Source organism: Amblyomma maculatum, chromosome 7 (assembly GCF_055883805.1).
Source record: "Amblyomma maculatum isolate TAMU_Amacu chromosome 7, ASM5588380v1, whole genome shotgun sequence".
In the NCBI taxonomy this organism is placed as follows: domain Eukaryota; kingdom Metazoa; phylum Arthropoda; class Arachnida; order Ixodida; family Ixodidae; genus Amblyomma; species Amblyomma maculatum.
Window position 1 is genome coordinate 135,713,353 of NC_139350.1, and position 22,600 is coordinate 135,735,952.

Sequence of the window (22,600 nt, forward strand, 5' to 3'; positions counted from 1 at the left end):
CTGTAAACATCTGCCTAATTTTGATTGAAACGATGCATTCCTGTAGTATATATTAAGAGGTTCGCTTTACAAGAAACTCATTGCTATTGATCACTTAAATAAAAAGGTGTGTTTTAGTGTGCAGTAATAATTTCCAGCGCTGTTATAGATGGCAAGACTTGAAAATTACTTTTTTTGCAACATCTTAAAAGTGCTTCAGGTTGTCTTCTAACTTGTTATAATTTGAACATCCAAGGCTCAGCAGCACATACACGAGCTAAAGGAGGGAACCTTCAGTTTTCTAGCCAGCATAATAATGGGACTTAGGTTTAAAGACAGGCCTTCTGGTCAGAATGTTGGTTCGCTGCCAAGGTTCTTTTCAATTCTTGTACAGCCTTTGTCAAAAGTTTAGTGCGCAGAGGGTTTGCTCTTAAGGGGAGACGCGGGTCTTGAACGGCCGAAAATGGTCAAAAAATCGATTTTGAGATACACCCATTTTCTGAAGGTTTAACCTTTCGAGCACCTGCACTCAAATTGTTAACGCTGAAGTTGGTCAGGAAATGCGATAAAATCGGTTTTCAAAACATCACGGCAGCTGCGAAATGCCCTCCGAGGAGAGAAAATGTGTTCGAAATTCCCGCGCGCGCCACGGGCGTTCCAGCTGGCCGATCGCCGCCATCTTGGGCTTGGTTTGAAGCTGTTTTCTTTGTGCGCAATTTGCGCTATCTCAAAATGGCGTCGCTCAAGCAGTATGGCTGCGAGCGCCGGCTTTTCGAAGGACGTTTATGGTCTCTGATTGGCTGTCACGCGGCGCGCATTTTAAGCGCGCCGTTTCGCATCTCCTATTGACTTTCGTGACCAGCGCGTCATTTTTTTTTCTTTCTGTTTTGCGTTCGCCGCCGTGGCTGCCTCTTCGCGTGCGTCTGCGTTTGCGCTCGCGTTTTTCGATGCACTGTTTTGTGCCAATCGTTTTTTCTTTTTTTTTTTTTTTTCCTTGCAATCGAGATGCCGGAAAATGGTAGATTGTAATCATGCACGCAACGAGCCTTTGGAAGCCGTAAGCAAAGGCGTGGAACAAAAGCCAGAAGGCGCCGGTCACAAGCGTGCTGTCGGGGCTTGCGTTACGACGACACCGTGGGTTCAAATTACAGTACGAACTATATCCCGGATCGCGATACACTGATGCCGCCGCCTCGTACTACTCTACGGCGGAGCCGACGCACTGTGTTGAGCGGTCGGCATAAAGTCCGTTTTGTCGGAAGAACTGAACTGTTTCAGGAAGAACTGAACTGTGGAACTATGCTATTTTTATGTTGCTAGGTTGAACATATCAAATTTGGGGGAGAGTAATGTCAGACTAATTATATTTAAAAATTATGAGGCATCGGCATAATTGTACATTTTTATATGGTAACGCACCTCAGTGATAATATAAATAGCATAGCTCCACATGGCAGGTCTTTTGCTACAGCTACATTTCAATCAGAGCCAAATAATATTGAGGTAAAGTGTCTTAATCACCCGTAAGAAATTACCTAATTAGGCATCAGTTATTTTTTCATAGTATGAGAACTAATTGAGATATAGTAAAACAAATTACATTTTTGAAAACAGCAGGAAGAAATACATTTACACACCGAATTGCATTGTGATATCTATAATAAAAAAAATTGTTTTAAGACCAGTGTCTCCCCTTAAGCCATACATTATGACTAATAATCGTGGAAGTCCTAGCCATTGGAGAGGGTAAGATGAAAAATATTGTTGCCTTCAGCAAGTTAGGAAACCTAGGAATGCAATACGAGCCACATAGTATGGCTCTGAAGGTTATTTTCTGGGCTGTAAACTTTTGACAAAGCAATGTGTTGGGCAAGTTGATTTTGGACATCCATATATAACAGCACACTTGACAACTTGACAACGCACTTGAAAATAATGTGCGGAGGAAAGATTCCTCGACAATGATTCTAGCAGACACGCCGACTTCTGTACAGCTTGCGAAAGAGGCCGAGGTGGCAAACGAAAAGCTTTTTTTCAGGGGTTTCGCACATATGAAAGAGCGGGATTGGGCAATGCCGCAAGCACTTATGCAGTGCGCAAGGGGGAGGAAGAAAGACAACAAACCATCAAAATGCCTGGAAAAATCGCAGCTGAGGATCCACAAGCACAGAAAGAAAACAAGGCCAGTGCACAGAAAAAGAACATGGTGGAAAACTAGTGTTTTGTCAGTGTTGGGTTGTGCCAGGTTGTGTACGTGAATGTGTCAGTGCTGATGTCGGGGGTGTCCGTCAAAACGTCGACCTGCAGCTGTGTATTTTCAGTACTGCGCACTGTTACTGGTGCACCAGTGGTTTCATCTTGGAAAGAGCACTACACGGGGGCCACTAAGAGGGAGAGTGAGCTGGAGCCCTACGAACTGAGTCTAAAGCCAGAGGTCTAGTGGGAACTAGATGAAATCATCAGTTCTGTGGGCATTGTGACTGTCACTGCAGATCGAATTGATCAGTGATAAGAGATTGATGTACTGTGGCCGATCAGCACCAACGAATCGGCAATTTGTTGCAGGGCACATAGAATAATGCTCGGAAGAATTTGGAATCATTGTGTGGGCTACAGTGTGATTCGAACCTGTGCCGCCATGCCACTACGGATCCATCTTGTTTACAGTGTTGGTGTCCGGTTGTGGAAGCTGGAAACCGGTCTTAGTGGAGCATGCCATCATTGACTGACAAGAGTCATGATCGAGTTGTCAGTAACGATTTCATAATGGTGGCCATTGAAGTGAAGTGAATGGTGGTCACTGTTCTAGCTTCGAGCTACGTTTCATCTCAGGGCGTGGAGCGTGTTGCAGATTGGGCAAGAATCTGCAAGTGGAACGACGAGGAAGAAGTTTAGGACTTGCGTGTGCAAGAGAGACTGAGCACCATGTTGGCATATTGGGAATAGTGTGGACAGCCGGGCATTAAATGCAGTGTAGAGGCGGCCTGGTGTCTGCCCTGCTTCTATAGCTGCCGCCTAGATGGGAGGAAAGCAGCATGGTGAATGCAGCCAAGGTAGCCTCATAAATGAAACAGTGCGGAATATGTGATGGAGACAAAGGCTGAGGTCATAGGACAGTGTGCTGAATCCTGCGTATAGTTGGTGTACACAGCACGTTGAGAACTGCAAGCTGTCGACAGCAAGCATTCATGATCTGCTTGTGCTTGCCAGGTGATAAGTTTTGCGGTTTTGTTCTCAGCTGAGTCCTGCGAATTGCCTGCTCTGTTGTGCTAGCTGCAGGTATGATGAAATTGCTTTTTGTCAGTAATGTGCACTTGTGGTCTTCACTGTGTTTACGCAGTAGATAGGCAGATATGCTGTAAATATAGAAGTACCAGATGCATGTTGAATCACCTCTTTTTTGGTTCATTAAATTTCCAATTCTTGGTCACAACGAATGCAGTACAAGATGCTGGCATGCAGAGCAGTGTTTTCCAAAAGAAAAATTGTCAGGCAGCTGATGCATGCTCATGAAGATTATGTGAAGACTATGTGCACATTTCCTGCCAACAGCTATAGCCGGCAAGTATGAGAGGCCAGCCTGTAGCTTGTGGCTTGGGCTGCTTGATGTTGAAACCCTGCTTTTACTCAGCCATACGAATGTGCATGCAGCACACCTGGCTCTGGAACAAGGGTCTTGGAAGTTTTATTCTACTCCCACTCTCACACCTAAAATCAGCTACATAAGCTCTTCGATTTGGCTTGCACTGGCTGCATTAGTTCTGAAATGTGCTGCAGTGGTGGGCGTGCAGTGCCAGTTCCAACACTGGCGTGCAACGGCAGCTGTCAAAACGAGTGCAAATGTAGGACTGCAGCCTAGCAGACGTGTGCGCATAGTATGGGCACCATGCAGGATTAACTCGCGGCGCAGTGCGAAGAACACTTTCGTACTGACCCGTGCGCCTGGCCGTGCAGCGGAGATGCAGCAGATCTGCTGTGCATGGGGCACATTCGCTGCTCGTTCTTTCGATTTGCGGCATTCTATGGTCACAAATGAATTGCTAGATTGCAGTCCATAGGTTGCTGATGTTGTACACATTTTCATTGGCCTGATAAAATATTTTTCATGTCCCCGAATAAGCTTTACGAAATGAGGCGACGCAAAGTTTGGGATCGCTGCCGTCCAACGAGCAGAGAGCTGGCAATCATGCCCGAATTTGCCGCGTTCAGATTTTCCACGAAGCATTTTTCCCGAAAGAGGACACTGCCTGCACCTGCATTAGTGTCCTTTGTCCACCTGCAAAAAAAAATAAAGAAATTGGGCCACTCATAGGCATCAGCGGTATCTGCATGGTGCCAATTAGCATGCCCAATAAATGGAATGCACGTCTGCTGGGACCGCCGTGTGCGCCCAGTGGGCCACGCTCGTGGATGCAGTTGTTCATTGCATAATTTTTATTTAAGCTATCCTGTGGTCTATATTTCCCTGTCTACGATAACTTGCGTAAGCACCATTACAATGCAGAGAGTAATCAATGGGAATAGAGCATTTTAATTGCGCATTTACTATGGCTTGCACTTAGTTTCGCGAATTTGGCTTGGTAACTCTTTTTTTGCTTGCCTGCTTGCTTTCATTATTTTTTTCCTCCCTCTCAGCTTGTTCCTTTTTTTTTTCATTCCACGCTTGCGTGATTCCTTTCTCTCAACGGTAGGGTCCTCCGAGCAGTGGCACCTGGCAACAGGTAATGGAAATATTATAAAAATGAATAAGAGCGCATTTAAAGCTTGCAGTACTCATTGCCACAGTGGCGCAATGGATTAAGACTACTTACCTGAGTACTTAGCAAATAAAACATGCTCGAATCCTGTGTGTGCAACTTTTTTCTTAATTTTTTTTATTGCAACATTAAAATAAGCTACCAATATCTTTCCTGAGGGGGGGGGGGGTGTTCCTCTTTAGGTTGCATCACGTGATGTTTTTAGTTCTTAATAGCCACAAAACCAACCGTGAACAGAGACACGAGGTGACACCATGACAATGATAACACCATTTAATAGTTTTCAGCGTAATCATTTCCTGCCTTTAGTGAGTTGTTGCCTTTAGGTTGCGTTCAGACACCTCTCGGTAGCAATCACCACTTAAACTGCTGAGGGGTGACCGCTGAGGAGAAAGAAGTTGCGGGATCCTACCGTTGAGGAGACTGAATTACGCTCCACGCTTATGCCGCTACTTTCCTTCTCCTCTTGGGCGGTTTCCTTTGTCCATCCCTCAGCCTGATGAAAGGGTGGAGAAAGAATGTGAGGATAACGAACTGTTAAGAAAAGAAGTTAAAATAAGCTAAATTGAAACTTAATTTTATGAAGACATTTTATGCAACATAGGAAGCACGGGAAGCTGCCGAAAGCCTTGACAACCTACATCGGACGATTGGCCGATGTTTGACCCGTTTTAATCATTTCCCCAAGTATTCGCTAAAACTTTTAGCTATGTAGATGAGCGCCTTGTCTTCCTGGAATGTAATGCAAACTTAACAAAAATATCTAAAAAACTTCCCTATCTGACTTCGAAATACAAGCTGTCCATTTCGCTCTGTAGATGTGGTTCATAAAGCCCATGTCTGCCATTCCATACGCTTTATTCATTTAGCTGTGTTAATGACATTTTGATTTTTGCTGAGGTGTTGAACCTCAAATGATAAGCTGTTTGTCATGCCGTACTGCTCAATCGAGACTGTAGTAAATAAGAAAAGAAAAATAAAATTCATTTTTTAATTATTTATAAACGCTCTGAACAGATCTTGCATTCGCTACATGCCATCCTGCTCCAAACAAGTGGTCGAGCGGCTGGCTGCCACCTGTTACCCTCCCCTGTCAAAACTTAATTTTGTGGCAGAGGACTTGAAAGGGCTGTTAGAGGCAAAGATTGTTAAAAAAAATGAAAGAAAACTACCATTCCAGTCAGGATTTGAGGCAAGACGTTCTTTCACTGAAAAAGAAAATTAGACTTGCTACAATTTTGACAGCTGACAGAGAGGAAGACATGCATGTGTATTAGAAACTGTAGATCGCTTGTGCTGTGCTGTAAGGGAGTTCCCATTCTCATAGCTGTTTTGCTGTGTCAGCGACTGCGTGCCATCTGCCATCCTTTCTTTTATCATCGAGAAAAGTAGCAACTGCCTCACCAGAAAACAGCTAAAGCTCTTCAAAAGCCATCTGGTTAATATAGGTGCCTCGGCATTTTGAGCCCCTGGTAATCTCGTTCTCGAGTTTTCAGGCTTGGTCGCTTTTTTTTTGGGGGGGGGGGGGGAAGGGGGAGGCTTTTTTCTCTGACTCCAGCTTCATTCATTTCTATTCTCCCATACTTGTTCCATCCTTCTCAGCCGCTCAATTCCCTGCAGCTTTCTTTTCTCTCAGCTACCTCAGCTTGGGGCGTTCTAGGCTGGCCTTTGTGAAGCTGTGCCATACTTGGGAGGAGGGGTGTTCACCACAAATGTTTTATGTATTTTTCAACATTTTTACCGTGTTTTTTGCACCCCCACCCCCCTGCCACCTTCATTTTTTGCTCGGTCTTTTCCAACTGCCCGCGCTTCTCCTGTCGTCTTTCATTTCATATGTTCCAGCCTAGAAATAAATGCCCAGCAGGCACCCAGGGCTCGTCCCTGTCTCTCCGTCTTGTGTCATGTGGCTCTCGCATTGTTTGCGCTTCGCTGCATTGCTTCAGCTGGCTGAAACTGCCACTATTTCGCTGCGCAAGTACACGCCCTGCCCAGGCGGCCGCGCGGGTCACTACGAAAATGTTTCGGCGCTCACTTGTGGCGCTGCTTGTTTGCAGCGAGTGCTGCCCCCTGGGTTTCTGCACGATGCTCATACATGGCATGTATCGCATGCCATTACATGATCACCTCCAATTTCGAAGCAAGCTGCCATAGACCTGCAATCGGAAAGTGATGACTATGGCGACATTGATGTTGACTGCGATCAGCTCACCATTGTACGCGCGGCTGCACGATCATTGGTCGGCGAAGATGCCATTCATGCTTCTGGGTACGAGAGAATTTAACGTAAGCAATTGCCACGAGCCTTAGTTTAAATAAGACTGCCTAACGAGACAATTGACTGGTTCAGTCGTATAAATCCAAGGTTCCGATCTTCCGTCTAAAAGCGCATTGCTTCATTGCACAGTGCATACATTGACTGAGACATCTGTGTACTCATCTGTGGGCGACCAGTTCGATGTCACAGTCGCTGTGCACGCTATTATGTGGGTGGGTCTCACACACATTTGGCACGGCAGCAATGACTATCACAACTGATTTCTGTTCGCAGCTGCTCGTCTTTTTGGGTCAAGACCAGTGACAAAAAAAAATACATAGGACAATGTGTGCGAAGGTGCCGTATCATGGCCACATACCGCTATATGTGCAGCATTGTCTACTCTTGGCCGAGCGGTGCATACACCATGTTACTTTTTTCTGCACTTCTCTGGAGTGAGTGCACGATGGGTGAGAACTCGTGCAGAACTAGTCCTGCCCCTTGACAAAACAAGAAGTGCAGACGGCACGCGTGGCACTGGCAAATCAAGGGTGGCAGTCCTACACTACTTGAACTAGTGCAGCCAAATCGAAGAGACCTATAGATTGGCTGCCCTTTGTCATATTGTGCGGTTTCATTAAGTCATGCAGCCAACCTGTAAACGATCGCCAGCCTGTCTACTACTACCACTTGCCATCATAATTTTTTACTCTCGCCGACACTGGATTTTCTGGAAAAAGAGACCTTTAATGCAATAAAACCATCCAGCAAGGCTTGTGCAGAAATCAGCAGAACTTGTGCAGTTTCGTGTCCCAATGAAGGTGGAACTGTGTGCACTTGACAAATTGAGGCCATCAATTTCTGTCTGCTTTACTAGTCTTGGAAGGGATGCCTGATGGGTTGGAGACCTCTGTTACAAAAATATCAAAAGTGACATCACTAGAGTTCATTTTTTGTGAATACTCTGAATGTGGAAAGGCTTCGGGACGTTTGAAATTTTTATTTCTGTGCAGAAACAACATTGTTGTGCACTCGGAGAATAATCTCTTGCTTAGTTTGATGTTTCCCCGCAGCATTCCTATAACTTGAATTAGGCTAGTAGGTTGTACTGCAGTGGATATCAAATATAATAACTGGGAACATATGTGCATTTTCTGTGCAAACTACTGTTTATTGGTGTGGGATGCTGTTTCTGCCAAAGGACGAATCCCAACATAAAAACTCAATGCCTCTTTATTTGGTTAATAGTGGCAGCGGACGAGCATACTGACGCCACACTCGTCTTCGAAGCGGAATGGAAAAAGCCCCACTTTCCAGCCGGGCAGCCTGTTTTTTTAGCCGCCGTCTGTGATGCAGCGGTGGCGCTGTGTTTTATCGATAAGGCAGTCCAGTGTGTGGCCGTGTTACGCTGGGACGGATGATAACAAAGCAGAGGCTGTGTGGAAATATGAGCAGTGTGTGTCGCCACATCACCCCCCTCCCCCTCCGTAAAGTTGAGAGCCCTCAGGGCTTGTAAAAATTTGTGCAGCGTACCCGACGTCCATGGCATGTAGTGAAAGCGGCAGGCTGCGATGTCGGGGGTCATGGATGGATGCCTGTGGGTGCACTGATATTTCCTGGTTCGGCGGAATCGATGTAGGCTGGCTTCAGCCGGTCGATAGAGACGCGGACATCGTTACTGTTAAAGCGCAGGGTGAATGTTTTGTGATCGCGACGGAAAACTGGATAGAGTGTTGTAAGGTGGCTGGGAAGGCTTGTGGACAGTGTCTGCATGCACATCAGATCCTTGAAGGCAAGGGGCAGTCATACAGTGGTGAGCTGCAGGTGACAGGCAGATGGCAGTGATGGTGCGTCAGGGTCGGGTGATGAAATCAGTGAGATCTGACGTGGTGGTGGTGGACGGCGGTGCAGCAAAAAAAAAAGCAAAGATGGTGGGAGGCAGAGTGGCTCCCTGTAGATGAGCTCTGCGGGTGTAGCTTGAATGTCCAGTTTGAAGGTGGCGCGAAGACCCAGGGCGATGGTTGGGATGGCTTCGAGCCAGGTTGAGCAGGGGTGTGAAACTCCCTATACCTCCCAGCGGCCACGAATTACGACGCTAGCGCCAAACTCCCCATTATAGCGGGAGGGGGCGCGTAAAAATTGGACTTGACGGGGCAGGCCGTATAGCGGAGCGGTCCAAAAAAACGGTGCGTAAGGGGGTGTCGGTAGGTTACTTCAAGCAGCGTGGGTCACGCGCTTGCGTGTGCCCGCTCCCGGGAGAATGCTGTGCCCGTGGATTTTCTACCGCATCATCGTTCTGCAGCGGCGCGACCGGCTCACGGCAAGAACAGTGTGATGGAAAGGAAAACTACAAGCATAGCACTCTCAAGGGCGCAGGCGCTCGCGAGCAAGCGTACCCGACCGTAGTAAGAAATAGCACAGAGAACAGCAGATATTGTTTCCCATTTTTATTAACTGCACGTGAAACAGAAAATGAAGAGATGCGATGAGGTATCCCTCACACACACGCACTTTGCATAGCCAAAAGTTTACAGTAGTCTTCTGTGTTCTGCGCTAACATTGTAATCTTGGATGCTTGCTTTATCACTACAAAATAACCCAGTTTGCTGGCACTGCTTCTGTCAGCATGTGTACAGTTGATACGAAATTAAATAAATAATGCACATAATCATTCTACGCATTCCATACTATTAAAGCAGTGTAGAAACATGAAGCAAATACCTGCGTTCGAGCTACATAGTGGTAGGTATTTGATACAAGTAATCGCATGTCACTGTGCTAAACATAACCAAAATGCATGATTAAACATTTACGCTATCCTTCCTGAAAGAACCGTCTTCTTCGAAATGCACTTACGTCTCTCCACAGCACATGAAGGTAACAGGTTCAACAAGACAAATCACAGCGGATATCGCCGACTGTAATGGCCAGCACAATCAGCAGATGAGATGAGTCCATGGAACTGGAGCTGCACCCAGACAAGTCTCTCGTCTCACGAAGGGGCGAAGAGCCAGCAGGAATGAGGTGCTTAGAGTAAAAACACCGCGACGAAAAATTGCGACTTTGGCCGATAAGCCATCACGCAGAGAATTCACAGTGCTAGGCTACGCAGACAACTGACACAGACGACGGTTTTAATTCAAAACGAGCGGAGTCGTAGCGGTTGCAGCGGTTCACGCGAGGACGAAGAAAGCCATGCACCGGAGTCGGCGGCGCCGTCAGTGCAAGGGAAAAATTTAGGCGCGAGGGAGAAGTCCTCCTCCCAGCTTTTTCTTTCCTCCTTTCGCCCCCGCTTGGGAGAATTAGACGGGACGGAAGTGCCCTGACTTTCCGCGGCCTCGGTTGAGTCCGGGTGACACATGATGGCTGCTTTAACTGAAATAGCGTTAACTGGCCAGAGGGTTATTTTTATTTTTTTTATTTAAGCATACTGTAAGCCTTGCTAGGCTCTTACAGGAGTGGGAGAACTGATGGCACCGTTATACAGAATGAAAAACATCAGAAACACACAAAAAATGAACATACGCACTGAAACACTATAACGGGCATTCAATTTGACGCATATGAAGCACTGTAAAGAGCTGCGAAGTGACACAATAAAGGAACACGTTAGACAATGCTCCAAGATGTAAAATGCCTGGTGACTTTAGCGCACTGGCATTGAATGCAGGAGCATGCCCAGGTGCGGCAGTCACACTGCATGGAGGGCCAGACATAGTGGCCGGCCACGAGGCGTGTAGAGGCGCATATGCCGGGATGGCTGAGATTATGTAACTGGTTGTAGAGGCCGCGGCGATGGGAAAGGGGCACGTAAGGCCTGCCACGTGCTGTTGATATGTCTCAGTAGGTAGTCGTCGATCCAGGTATGGGGACTTGTTGCAGCTGTGGTGAGGACCTGCCCTTAAGACGTTCTTGCAGTTCGACGTCTGTATTTGAGCCTTGGCAAGGACGTCTGCTGTTATCTGCGAAAAGCTGATAAATGCTACACGTGAAAGTGCGTCGGCGACCACATTGTCCTTCCTGCTAATATGTTGGATGTCGGTGGTAAACTGGGCAATGAACAAAAGCTGGTTCTGCTGGATTGGCGGGAGTTTGTCGCGGCGTTGAGAGAAGGCGTAGGTCAAGAGTTTATGGTCGGTGTAGATAGCGCAGTGCTATGCTTCGAGACCGTGGCAAAAGTGTTGAACTGCTTCATATATCGCCCGAAGTTCGCTGTAGTAAGCTAGCGAACTTGACGGGGCGAGGGCACGTAGTTTCGTTCGTGGGACTAGCTGCAAAAGGGGTCGTTTTCTGAGCTTGGAGTTTCTTCGAGAAGAACGCCAAGGGATGCCAGGTGTTGTTTATGCGTTGCATAAGAGCGGTGCCCACGGCGAAGTTAGAGGCATCCGTGAAGAGCCCCAAGAGAGCGTCTAGCACAGGATGGGAGAGAAGCATAGCGATGCAGAGAGCAGCTTTGCATTCTTCGAAAAGTTGCATTAAAGCTGGTGTCCACGTGACGGTTTCGTTTCCTCTCAGGCAAGACAAGGCATCATGAAGGGGAGCCGGGTAGTCAGCTGCGTGTGGTGATATGATCGGAGGACCGGGGCCTATAGGGACTGCACCGCAAGGCATTGAGCAAGGCAGGAGACGGCAGAAGTTGTTAGGAGAAGAGCAAACTGAAGATTTATTTTACAAATTTACAAATCATAAACGTGTAAGCACGTGAAAAGAGCGAGCTAGCTCTTAATCAACTGAGAGCACAGGCGAGTCACACCGAAGCAGCCCTCGTAGGCTGCTTAAATCACCTTTCAGTCCCACTGTGGAACTCGCAGCTGCCCAAATGTCCAATAGGCGCTGAGCCACTTCTTTTAGCTCCACCCATGGCTTCTTTGGCTCCGCCCAATTGTTCCACCAGCACCTCACGCACAAACGTGCACACATACACACACCTCCTCGCACTTGTGCAGGGAATATGGTGTACCACTGCACAACAGCCAGGCCATCCCCGTTGTTCTCTCTGAAGTGGCGATGTCCCATCTGGTTTCGGCCATCTTTGCAATGGTGCCAGTCAGGCGATGGGCACTTCTTTTCAGCAGCGCAATGCCTGGTCCTAATGGCCATCGAGCGGCACGAGCAGCAGCATCTTTGAGTCAACAGTAGCTGGGTCACAACATGACAGCATGCCGCGGCTCCTGGTTCGCCCCGGGCCGTGGTCCATTGTTCAGGTGAGGGGTGCCGAAGATCAAGAGACGCCCGTTCCAGTTGCCGACAAAAGCGCTTGACTTCAATTAGCCTGTTGGGAAGATGAGGATCCGTGCTCCTTTGTACTGACGTCCCCCGTCAGCACGCCCCGGCCCGCTGTCGCATGGAAAAACTACATCCGGCCTTCCAGCGGCACTCTCCATATGCGCGGACCCTCCGCGACGATTTAAGGCCCCGGGCATAACAGCTCAACGCTACGCAGGAGACGCTACGAAGTGGTTGCATCCGATGGGTGCACCACGAATGTGCGTCGCTCTCCGAATCCAAGGGGTAAAGTCGTCAGCCAGGATACTCTGCATAGCTTGTCATGGCCCTTAACTTGGAGCGTTAGTGGTCAAGTCTGCACTGAGCCCCCACCTCAGCTAGGCAGCACACAGCCAGCCTCAGAGATATGCCAGGCGCTAAGTCTTAGCAAAATTGCTGCACACACAATTACAAAACAAAACAAAAAATAGAGAATTGAAAACGGCTACCCAGCCATCGCTACGAAAGCACATGGGTGGATAAGTGGCACGGCGAACCTGGTTTGTACGCTGAATTTGGATTTTCACATTGCGCTCTTCTTAATTTTTTGTTTTTATTTGGCTTTCAATTCTCCAAAAGAAAGAAACCCGCACACAGTTACACAAAGACAGGAAAACACAAAGCTTAACTATTCACAATGCGCAAGAAGAAAGCAATTGAACAACAAAACACTTGTTTTCCAAGTGTCCCGAGCTCTTTTGCGCCGTTACTGGGGAAAATTCCGGCTGAGGCCATCGGCGTTACCGTTTTCTCGCCCTAGGCGGTACCTGACTTTGAAGTTGTACTTTTAGAGTGCTAGGCTCCGGCGCAGCAGCCTCCCGTTTTTAGCGGACATATTATGTAGCCACGTCAAGAGGCAGTGATCGGTCTCGATCACGAACTGGGAGCTGGCTAAGTAGCATCGCAGCCTTTTTGTTGCCCAAACTAGACACGCACACTTTTTCTCCGATGTGCTGTAAGCCTGCTCTCGGTTGGTCAGTTTGCGGCTTACAAACAATACAGGATGCTCTTCGCCCCGCATGTCGCTCTGACTAAGCACTGCTCCCATACCACTGTCGCTCGCATCGCATTGAAGGATGAAGTGACGGTCATAGACTGGAGCCCTCAGAATTGGCTTGCTCATCAGTGCCATCTTTAACGCTATGAATGTACTCTTCTTAGCCTCATTCCACGCCACCCGAACAGGTTCGGTCTTTCTTAAACTGTCAGTAAGACTACTAGCTATCTCTGAGTAGTTTGGAATGTAGCCATGATAACCCGTCAAGCCCAGAAATGCCCGGACGTCGGTTTTTCTAACTGGCCGTGGGTAGTCCTGAATGGCATAAACCTTTGCATCTAGGGCCTCCGGGATCCTCCGCTAATGACATGACCCAGGTATCTGACCTCGGCCTTTGCAAGTTGGCACTATTCGGCTCTGACAGTCAAGCCTGCTTGCCGCAGGTGGGTCAGGACTTCGTGCAAATGACACAAGTGCTCCTCCCAGCTGTTAGAAAAAACCGCAATGTCAAGGTAAGGTAGCGCGAAACCTTCTGTCCTTTTAGGACATGGTCCATGAGTCGAGAGAAACAAAATGGGGCATTTTTCACCCGAAGCTCATCATGAGAGGCCGAAAACTGCCTACGGGCGAGGTGAACGCCGCTTAACAGCTCGCTCTTTCCATCAAAGGAACCTGCCAGTATCCTCGTGTGAGACCAAATGTCGAAACATAGGCAACCCTGCTGACAGTCTACGCGTTCCTCCAGATTTGGAATTGGGTAGAGTTGGTCCCTAGTCAGCATTCAATTTCCAGTAATCAATTTCAAGGTCTTAGGTATTTGCCAGGCACCTGTACCAGTATGAGCGGTGACTCATATTCACTGTCGGAGGGTACAATGACTCCCAGCTCCAGCATGCATTGGATCTCTGATGCTAGTATCTCTTTCTGCTTTGGAGAGACTCGGTAGGTGCGACAGCGAATGGGCTCGTTTAAAGTTAGCTCAATTTCGTGCTGTAACACCTGTCTTTCCGGGCCGATCCACAAAAAATGTCTTCATACTCTAGAAGTTGTTGAAGATGGTCCTGCTGTTCTTTGTTTAACCTACCGTTTACGTTGATTTTCTCTAACAGGCCCCTGAATGAAAGAGATTCGGCGTCACCACCCGGAAAAACGAACTCTGTATCGACCTCCTCTGGTGCGTTAAGTGCAAGCTGAGCTATAGCTTCAAGCTCTTGGTAGGGTTTCATAAGGTTCGAATGGTAAATTCTAGTTTCCTTTCTCTTGCCGGGCAACTACCGTGTAGTTAGTGTCAGACAGCTTACTGGTTACCTCAGCCGGTCCCTCCCATTGGACGTCCAACTTGTTGGCCTACCAGAAGCAACACCTTATCACCCACTGTAAATGTACGTTGGCGCACCTTTCTCCCATAGTACTGATTTGCCTTCTCCTGCGCGAACCTCATGTTACTTTCTACTAGCTCCCTGCATGACCTCAGCCTTTCAAGCAGGCTTGGCTCATAGTCTACCACAGTTGCGTCGTCGCCGGTACCCTCCCAGGCCTCTGACCATTTTGAGGGGCGATCTCTGCGATCGTCCATAGACCAATTCTGCTGGGCTGAAGCCTGTGGTCTCATGAGGCACTGACCGCAGCGCAAACATGGTTGCAGGCAGACAGGCCTCCCAGTCTTTGCGATGCTCGTAGCACATGACCCTTAGCATCCGTTTTAGAACGGAGTGCCACGCTTCCACGCTGTTGCTTTGAGGGTGCCTGGCCGAACTGTGAATAATGTGGATGCCACACCTTTCCAAGAAAGTAGTGGTTAGTGCGCTTGTAAAAACGCTTCCCTGGTTGCTCTGTATCTCAGCCGGAAATCCTACCCGAGAAAAGATTGACAACAACCCGTCCACAATATTCACTGAGTTCAGTTCTTTGAGCGGAACTGCTTCTGGGAACTTGGTTGCTGGGAAAATCATTGTCAAAATGTAGCGACATCCAACTGAGTCACAGGGAGCGGACCGACTACGTCTACTACGAGGCGACGAAAGGGTTCACTAATCACCAGGACTAGGTTCATGGGAGCCTTCAGTACTTCGCCCTGTTTCCCGACCCACTAGCAAGTATCGCAACTTTTGACAAATTCTTCGACATCCCTGAAGCACCCGGGCCAGTAGAATTCCTGTAGCAACCTTGCCTTCGTTTTCTTCACACCAAGGGGGCCCGACCATCCACCCCCATGGCACAAATTAGGGATGCCTGCCCGGTACTTTTGTGGCACTATGAGCTGGTCGAACCGAACTCCCTTGGCGTCTCTATACTGGCGGTACCAAACTCCGGATCGCGCCTGAAGAGATATGTTCTTCTTTGCTATGCCCTCTCCTACTTGGTTGGTTATATTTTTGAGCATTACATCCGCTGCTTGTTCTGCTGCAGTCGTTTCTCGGTTTACCTTTGCGAGATCTAGCAAGGAATTCAAGCACGGTGGCACAAGGGATGACAGCTTCTGGCGGTTCATTTGGTGACCTCGCGCTAGGTGCCTCACCGTCAGGTTCGCTTTCACTGGTGGCTCGGTTACGATCGCACCTACTGTGTTCTTCATCCCCTGTCTGCTCCGCTGCAGCGACAATGTCCCACTTTTCCCCGACTCACTTCTGCTATCCCACGAGTCTTGGCACGAGTCAGCGCCAGAACAGGTCGGTCCCCGAAACAAAGACCTCTATCTTGTAGCTTCTGCTCTGAGTGATTAGAAAAAAGGTACGGGAATTGTTTCAGCAGATTTCACGACACCGCTGCTTCCGTGCTCAAAACACTAAAAGGGCCTTCAATCCTAACACATGCGACTGGCAAGCAAGCGCTTTTTTCTTGCGCCACCTGCCTAATCCAGGCACATTCCCCTGCAAAATTTTCAGGTTTTACATATGTGGGGTGAACCACGTATATGGTGGCTACCGAGTCTCTCAGTACGCGGCATAGTGTACCATTAACTTTCAGGTCTCGCAGGTATGGCTCCAACAACCGCAGGTTATCATCATTAGTCTCTACTAATGAGAAAACAACCTTCGGGTTACTGCAAGCATTCGCAAAGTGACCTGGCTCGTTACATCGGTAGCACATTGGCGGTTTTATGGATTCAAAGGCTTTATTCTTTCCTTTGTTTACTGTCGCCTTAGAAGAATTTTCTAACTCTTCCTTCCTGTGGTACTCCGCACTCGATGTTTCGCCTTTGGGTTTGCCGTAATGTTCCCTCGGTCTTTTCATTGGCTTAGGGCTTGGATGGGCTCTGTCCCTCGCAGTCTGGCGTCTAGAACAAAACTCTTCTGCCAACTCTGCCGCGCATTCTAGGGTTTTCTCGCCCAGCCTGTCCTGCACCCACGTGCGCATTTCTTCTCCCAGGCAGTTATAAAACTGCTCTAGGCAGATTGCCTCGACTACTTTGTCATGCGTCCCGAGTAAGGTCGGCCTTCATGTTATAGGCAAAATCTGGGAAAGATTCGCTAGGCCGCTTTTGAGTCTGAAACGGCGACGGAAGGTGTCCGGGGACAGGCGGTACTTCTGCAGTGCTACCTTTGCTTTAGTGTAGTCGTCTGCTTCTTCTTTAGTCGAGCTAGTACTTGGGCCACTTCACACGGTAGCACCGTTAGCAATTTCCGAGACCACGATGCAGATGGAAGGCCTAATGACTCACACATACGTTCAAAATTAACCAGAAAGAGTCCTATGCCCTCACCGAGCTTGTATGGTTGTAGGAGATCCTTCATCCTGGAATTTTGTGTCCCGTGTACTCTTAAGGAGTCGGGTGTCTCGCGCCCATTAGACTCAGCTAACTGTAGGGTGAGCCGCTTGCTCGCCATTTCACGTTGGTGCTCTTTCACGCTCCTCAAGAGCCTTTCTCTCGCGTTCTTCCCTTTCTCTATCCAGCCTCTCCTGTTCATGTTCTTAAGAGTTTCCTGTTATTTCTTAAGCACTTCCTGAATGTCTTCCCAACATTCCTTTATTTCCTCTGCAACTGCTCCACTTTCCTCAATTGCCTGTACTGTGAGCGGTTTCCTATGACTCGACCCACAATCGATCCCCAATTCTCTGCATATCAAAACCAGGCCTGCCTTGCGCAGCTTTTTCCATTCCAAGACTGCTCTGAAGTGACGGCTATACACTACTCTAGAGGTTAAAGAAGATCACTAAGCAACTACAACCACCAATAATTACCTAAGCTTCACAATTTCGACATGTGTTGTAAAACCTGGCAAATCTCAAGAGAAAGACCGTGCACTCATCCAACTGGAGCCAGAACACTGCACAGACGACCACACCGCTGCCATCCAGATATGATCGGAGGGTCTTCACCGCAAAACGTTGAGGAAGGCAGAAGACGGCAGGAGTTGTTAGGAGAAGAGCAAACTGAAGATTTATTTTACATATTTACAAATCATAAACGTGCAAGCACGTGAAAGGAGCGAGATAGCTTTTAATCAACTGAGAGCACAGGCGAGTCACACCGAAGCAGCCCTCGTAGGCTGCTTAAATCACTTTGCAGTCCAACTGTGGAACCCGCTGCTGCCCAAATGTCCAATAGGCGCTGAGCTGCTTCTTTTAGCTCCACCCATGGCTTCTTTGGCTCCGCCCAATTGTTCCACCAGCACCTCACGCACAAACGTGCACACATACACACACCTCCTCGCACTTGTGCAGGGAATATGGTATACCACTGCACAACAGCCAGGCCGTCCCCGTTGTTCTCTCTGAAGTGGCGATGTCCCATCTGGTTTCAGCCATCTTTGCAATGATGCCGGTCAGGCGATGGGCACTTCTTTTCAGCAGCGCAATGCCTGGTCCTAATGGCCATCGAGCGGCACGAGCAGCAGCATCTTTGAGTCAACAGTAGCTGGGTCACAACACGACGGCATGCCGCAGCTCCTGGTTCGCCCCGGGCCGTGGTCCATTGTTCATGTGAGGGGTGCCGAAGATCAAGAGACGCCCGTTCCAGTTGCCGACAAAAGCGCTTGACTTCAATTAGCCTGTCGGGAAGATGAGGATCCGTGCTCCTTTGTACTGACGTCCCCCGTCAGCACACCTCGGCCCGCTGTCGCATGGAAAAACCACATCCGGCCTTCCAGCGGTGCTCTCCATATGTGCAGACCCTCCGCGACGATTTAGGGCCCCGGGCATAACAGTGGCAAGAAATTCCAGTAAAAGTTCAGCATGCCGAGGATACGGCGAAGGTCTTTAGCGGTGGAGGGTTGGGGGTAATTTTGCAGGTCCGAGATTCGTTGAGGCAGAGGTCGAGTTGCCTCAGATGAAACTTCATGGCTGAGGAATTTGACTGAAGCGCCGAGCATGCTCTTTGGGACTTTGACAAGTAGGCCGTGGTCATTGAGGCATTGGAAAAGCAGACGAAGGTGCGTGTGGTGTTTGTCGGCGTTGCGGAGAAAGACCAGTATGTCGTGAAGGTAGACGAACCAGAAGTCGAGGCCGCAGACAACTTCGTCGATGAAGCGTTGAAAGGTTTGTCCAGCGTTCCTCAGGCCAAAGCTCAAGAAGGGAAACTCGAACAAGCTGAAAGGGGTAATCGCAGTTTTCTGGACGTCTGGGTTGATGGGTATCTTCATGTAGGCCTTCACCAAGTTTAGCATGGAGAGAACATGGCAGCCATAAATGCGATGGCCAAAGTCCTGTTTGTGGTGAATGGGGTAGCTGTCCGGAATGGTGCGGGCGTTGAGGGCACGGTAGTCCCCACAGGGCAGCCAGCCTTTGGTCTTCGGGACAAGGTGGAGTGGCGAGGCCCATAGACCGTCGGAGTGGGAGGCCCATGGACCGTCTGAGTGGCGGGCGATTCCCTCACGGAGCATGGCTTCGAACTTTGCTTTGGCTATGCGCATGTGGTCTGGAGCAAGGCGACGGGCGTGGCAGAAAACCGGGAGCCTGGGGTGGTCCGGATGTAGTGCACAGTGTTATGCTGCACCTCACGTGGCAACCTGCTAGGGTGCGTCAAACCGGGAAATTTGGCAAGGATGGCATGGTACACTGAATAATTTTCAACACCAAGTACTTTGATCCTAGGCTGGTGGGTAGTCATCCGCTGTCCTGGCAAAGAATGCCCTGTTGTCGTGTGGGTTGTGGCAGCAGTTCAAAAGAAGGTTGTAGTGTGCCAAAAAATCTGAGCCGATGATTAGCTCGATGACGTCAGCAATGACAAAATTCCAATGAAGGCCACGGCATAGGTTTTTGATCGTGGACCGGTTTGCTGCTTTCAGCTCGAACGACTTAGGAGGACGGGTACCTTGAAGGTGGGCTCGGGGTTAGCAGTAGATGTTGGACCTGCTGTTGGCAAGGAACCGCTGCTTTGTAATTTGGTCAGTGACGAAGATGCGATGGCCTTCAGGTTGCCAGCTTGCAGCCGTCTCTATGAGCTGCCGGTGGTGTTTTTCCTATGTCCAGCGAAGCAGGGTGGTTGACATTGTCGTGCTCTGTCCCCGAAGCATCGATGGTAGTAGCACTGGTTGTCGTCACCAGGCTGCTGCGAGGGGGTGGTGTTACGGTCTCTGCTTTGTGGGTGACGCATCGTCGAAGTGTTGATCCAGGCGGCGTTGAAGGGAGCTAAGCTGTCGACTGATATCGTCGTTACAGCGCGTAAGCTCTGTGGTGTTCAGCGGTGTGGCAACAGCGTGAACGGTGGGCGACAACTGCGGCACAGAGACCTCGATGACATGATCAGCGATCCCGGCAAGTTGGTTGAGAGGTAGCATAAGCTGAGCCTGCAGAATTACCTGGACGTACGGTGGAAGTCATTGAAGCCAAAGTGCTCACAGTAAGGAATCCTGGACTTCCATGTTGACCGCGAGAGCACGCAAGTGGCGGTGGAGCTGCAAAGGCTGGTGCTCGGCAAGTTCTGCAGACTGTAGTTGTCGCACCTTCTGGTCTTCGGAGAGGGACAGACGGCGAGTGAGTTCAGTCTTGAGGTGTTCGTAAAAGTTGGTCGTTGGTGGGTTGACAAGGATATCCCAGATCTCGGCGTAGCGGGCATCGACGTGGGAGACAATTGTAGTGGGTCCGGTCTTGCGTAATGTGTGCAAGGGAGAACTGGGCCTCGATTGGGTGGACCACACTTCGGACGAATTGGGCTGAAACGGCGGAAGCTTGACAGGGACAAGGCAGACGACGTGTGGGGGAGCGTGCCGGATGCCATCTGCAGGAGTTCTGTCGTCCTCGGCAGAGCCAGCAGGATGCTGCTGCACAGAAGTGTTGATTTTCCCGTGCCGTTCATGAAGCTCTTGCTGTTGCTCATCCATGGCGATGTGCATAGTTTGTTGTCCGGGTCACCAGATGTGGGATGTTGTTTCTGCCGAAGGACGAAAATGTAACACCTGTTTATTTAGTTAACAGTGGTAGCGGACGAGCTCTGACACCACACCCGTCTCCGAAGCGGAATGGAAGTCGCACTTTTCAGCCGGTCAACCTGTTTTTGTAGCCGGTGACGTAGTGGTGGCACTGTGTTTTATCGGTGAGGCAGTCCAGCATGGTGGCCGTGTTATGCTGGGACAGATAACAAAGCGGAGGCTGTGCAGAAATATGTGCAGTGTGTGTCACCACATTTGCATTGAAACCAAATATCTGGCTGTTAGTATGATTTTAGTCATTTGATGGACCTAGCCGTAGCTTTACTTTGTCGCTGATTAAGTCAAGTGAAATTTTGGTTATGGTGCATTAGTGAAATATATTTCTTTTTCAAGTATCTCCATCTAACATTAAGTCCATGCCATAGCGCATTTCTTTGCATCATGCCCTTACGCACAAGAAGTTCTTGTAGCATTTCCTGCAAAAATGTTGTCATTCACTTCCTTGAATCACAGTGAGTGGTGACAGTCATGCTGATGTTGAATTCTGTATTTGTACTTGCAGTTGCTCTTCAGTGCAGAACTGCAATGGTGGTTGCCATCACTCTACTGCCTTGGAAGCCATTTGGGACCTCTGTGTTCCATGGAAAGTAGCCCACTCACCAGTCCCTAATTTGGACAGGACTATTCCTTCTTGTGCAAAACTGAATGAAAAACACAAGGCATGCATGTGGCCACTTTGATGTGGATATATGTAGGAGATTGTTCGTTGACTTTATAAACTGTTTTGAACATTTGTAGCCAGCATACCGGAATGTGGCAAAATGTGCTTCACTTGGTGTACTGTTCATCTTCCAGTACTTTTTTTTTACTTCCTCTTAACAAACAAGACTCATTACATGCAAATGGCCATGCAATTTAGGTATGCATTATCTAATATAATCGTACAACTCCATTTGTGCATGAAATGCAAACCTTTATCAATATCAAAAACCAAACATTCATTCTGCAGATAGTAACTGTTTTATATCATATTCCTGCATGATCACTTCAGAAAGGTTGCCTAATGCTGGAAAATACTTTTAGAATGGTATGAGGTAATGGAAATGTGTTGTGGTATTATTGTGTGTTTGGACACTAGTGTACAGCTAGTATTCATGACATGTTAGTCAACTGGGGCTATTTATGTGACTGAGTTGCTAGATTCTTTTTTGTGCAGAATGATTCTATGCAAACAATACTGCTTAACATCTGTGAATCGATGCATGCTGCTTTTTGGTCATTGTGGCTGTCCTATATTGACTAAAGACATTCTATTGTTTTTTTGTAGGCTGGTTATAGGGGGAGGAAAGACCCTTATAGACTGCTAAAGTATCCATTGTTGGCAGCCAGCCTGGGAAAAATTTGGCCAACTAGGGTGTCACGGGAGATTTGGGTGGGAAGCCTTCATTTGTGCGGGCTGGCCCCTCAGGACCCGCTAAAGGTTCATTTTAGGCGCACACAAGGGTTTCATGTTGGCTTTTAATGAGCTTCCCTCATTTCCATATGCAGCCCCTGCAAGTCCCTTTCTTCAGGTGAGCCACAGGGGTGTTACATCAGCTTTAAGGGCATGCCTCTTTAAACAGGCAGCTCCTTTGGGTCCCCGCAGCCCTCTACCTGCCTATGCGATCCCATTTCAGTTCAGTGTGGGTACCCTTGACTGACTTTACTGGGGCAGATCCAGGACTTCCATGACTGTCCCCAAGGGGCAGCCTATGTTGGTCCCCAGCAATGCCGACTTGCAAACTCCCCACATGGGCCCACTTAGGCAGCCCACTCTTGGCCGACAAGGGCCCGCAATTCAGAGCCCTGTTTGTGCTACTGAGATCACATTCATCCATTTTACTGAACCAGCATGTCACCAGTCTTGGAGCAGGTGTAGTTTAGTATCCCTTGTGAGGCAGGTGTATGGGAAATGCACACCACTGAGCAACAAGTTTAGTATTTAAGGCATCCACTACAATTTACTGAAATTGTACTAGATTAGTACCTGTTGCCCCTT

The 22,600-nt window shown here is 48.6% G+C and overlaps 1 long non-coding RNA gene and 1 pseudogene across 10 annotated transcripts in view; one reads left to right on the forward strand and one right to left on the reverse strand.

The window, feature by feature from the left end:
- LOC146184805 (uncharacterized) overlaps positions 1–21,382 on the forward strand; it is a 68,340-nt gene extending 46,958 nt beyond the window's left edge. For 9 of the 10 annotated variants that reach the window (XR_014708928.1, XR_014708923.1, XR_014708925.1 and 6 more), the window contains one exon: positions 21,125–21,382. This is a non-coding gene — a long non-coding RNA (uncharacterized LOC146184805). Of the gene's footprint in view, positions 1–2,017; positions 6,225–21,124 lie in introns of those variants that run through there. The other variant, XR_014708930.1, reaches the window with a different exon arrangement.
- Positions 20,029–20,743, reverse strand: LOC146184807 (uncharacterized; annotated as a pseudogene).
- Positions 21,383–22,600: the final 1,218 nt, after the last annotated feature.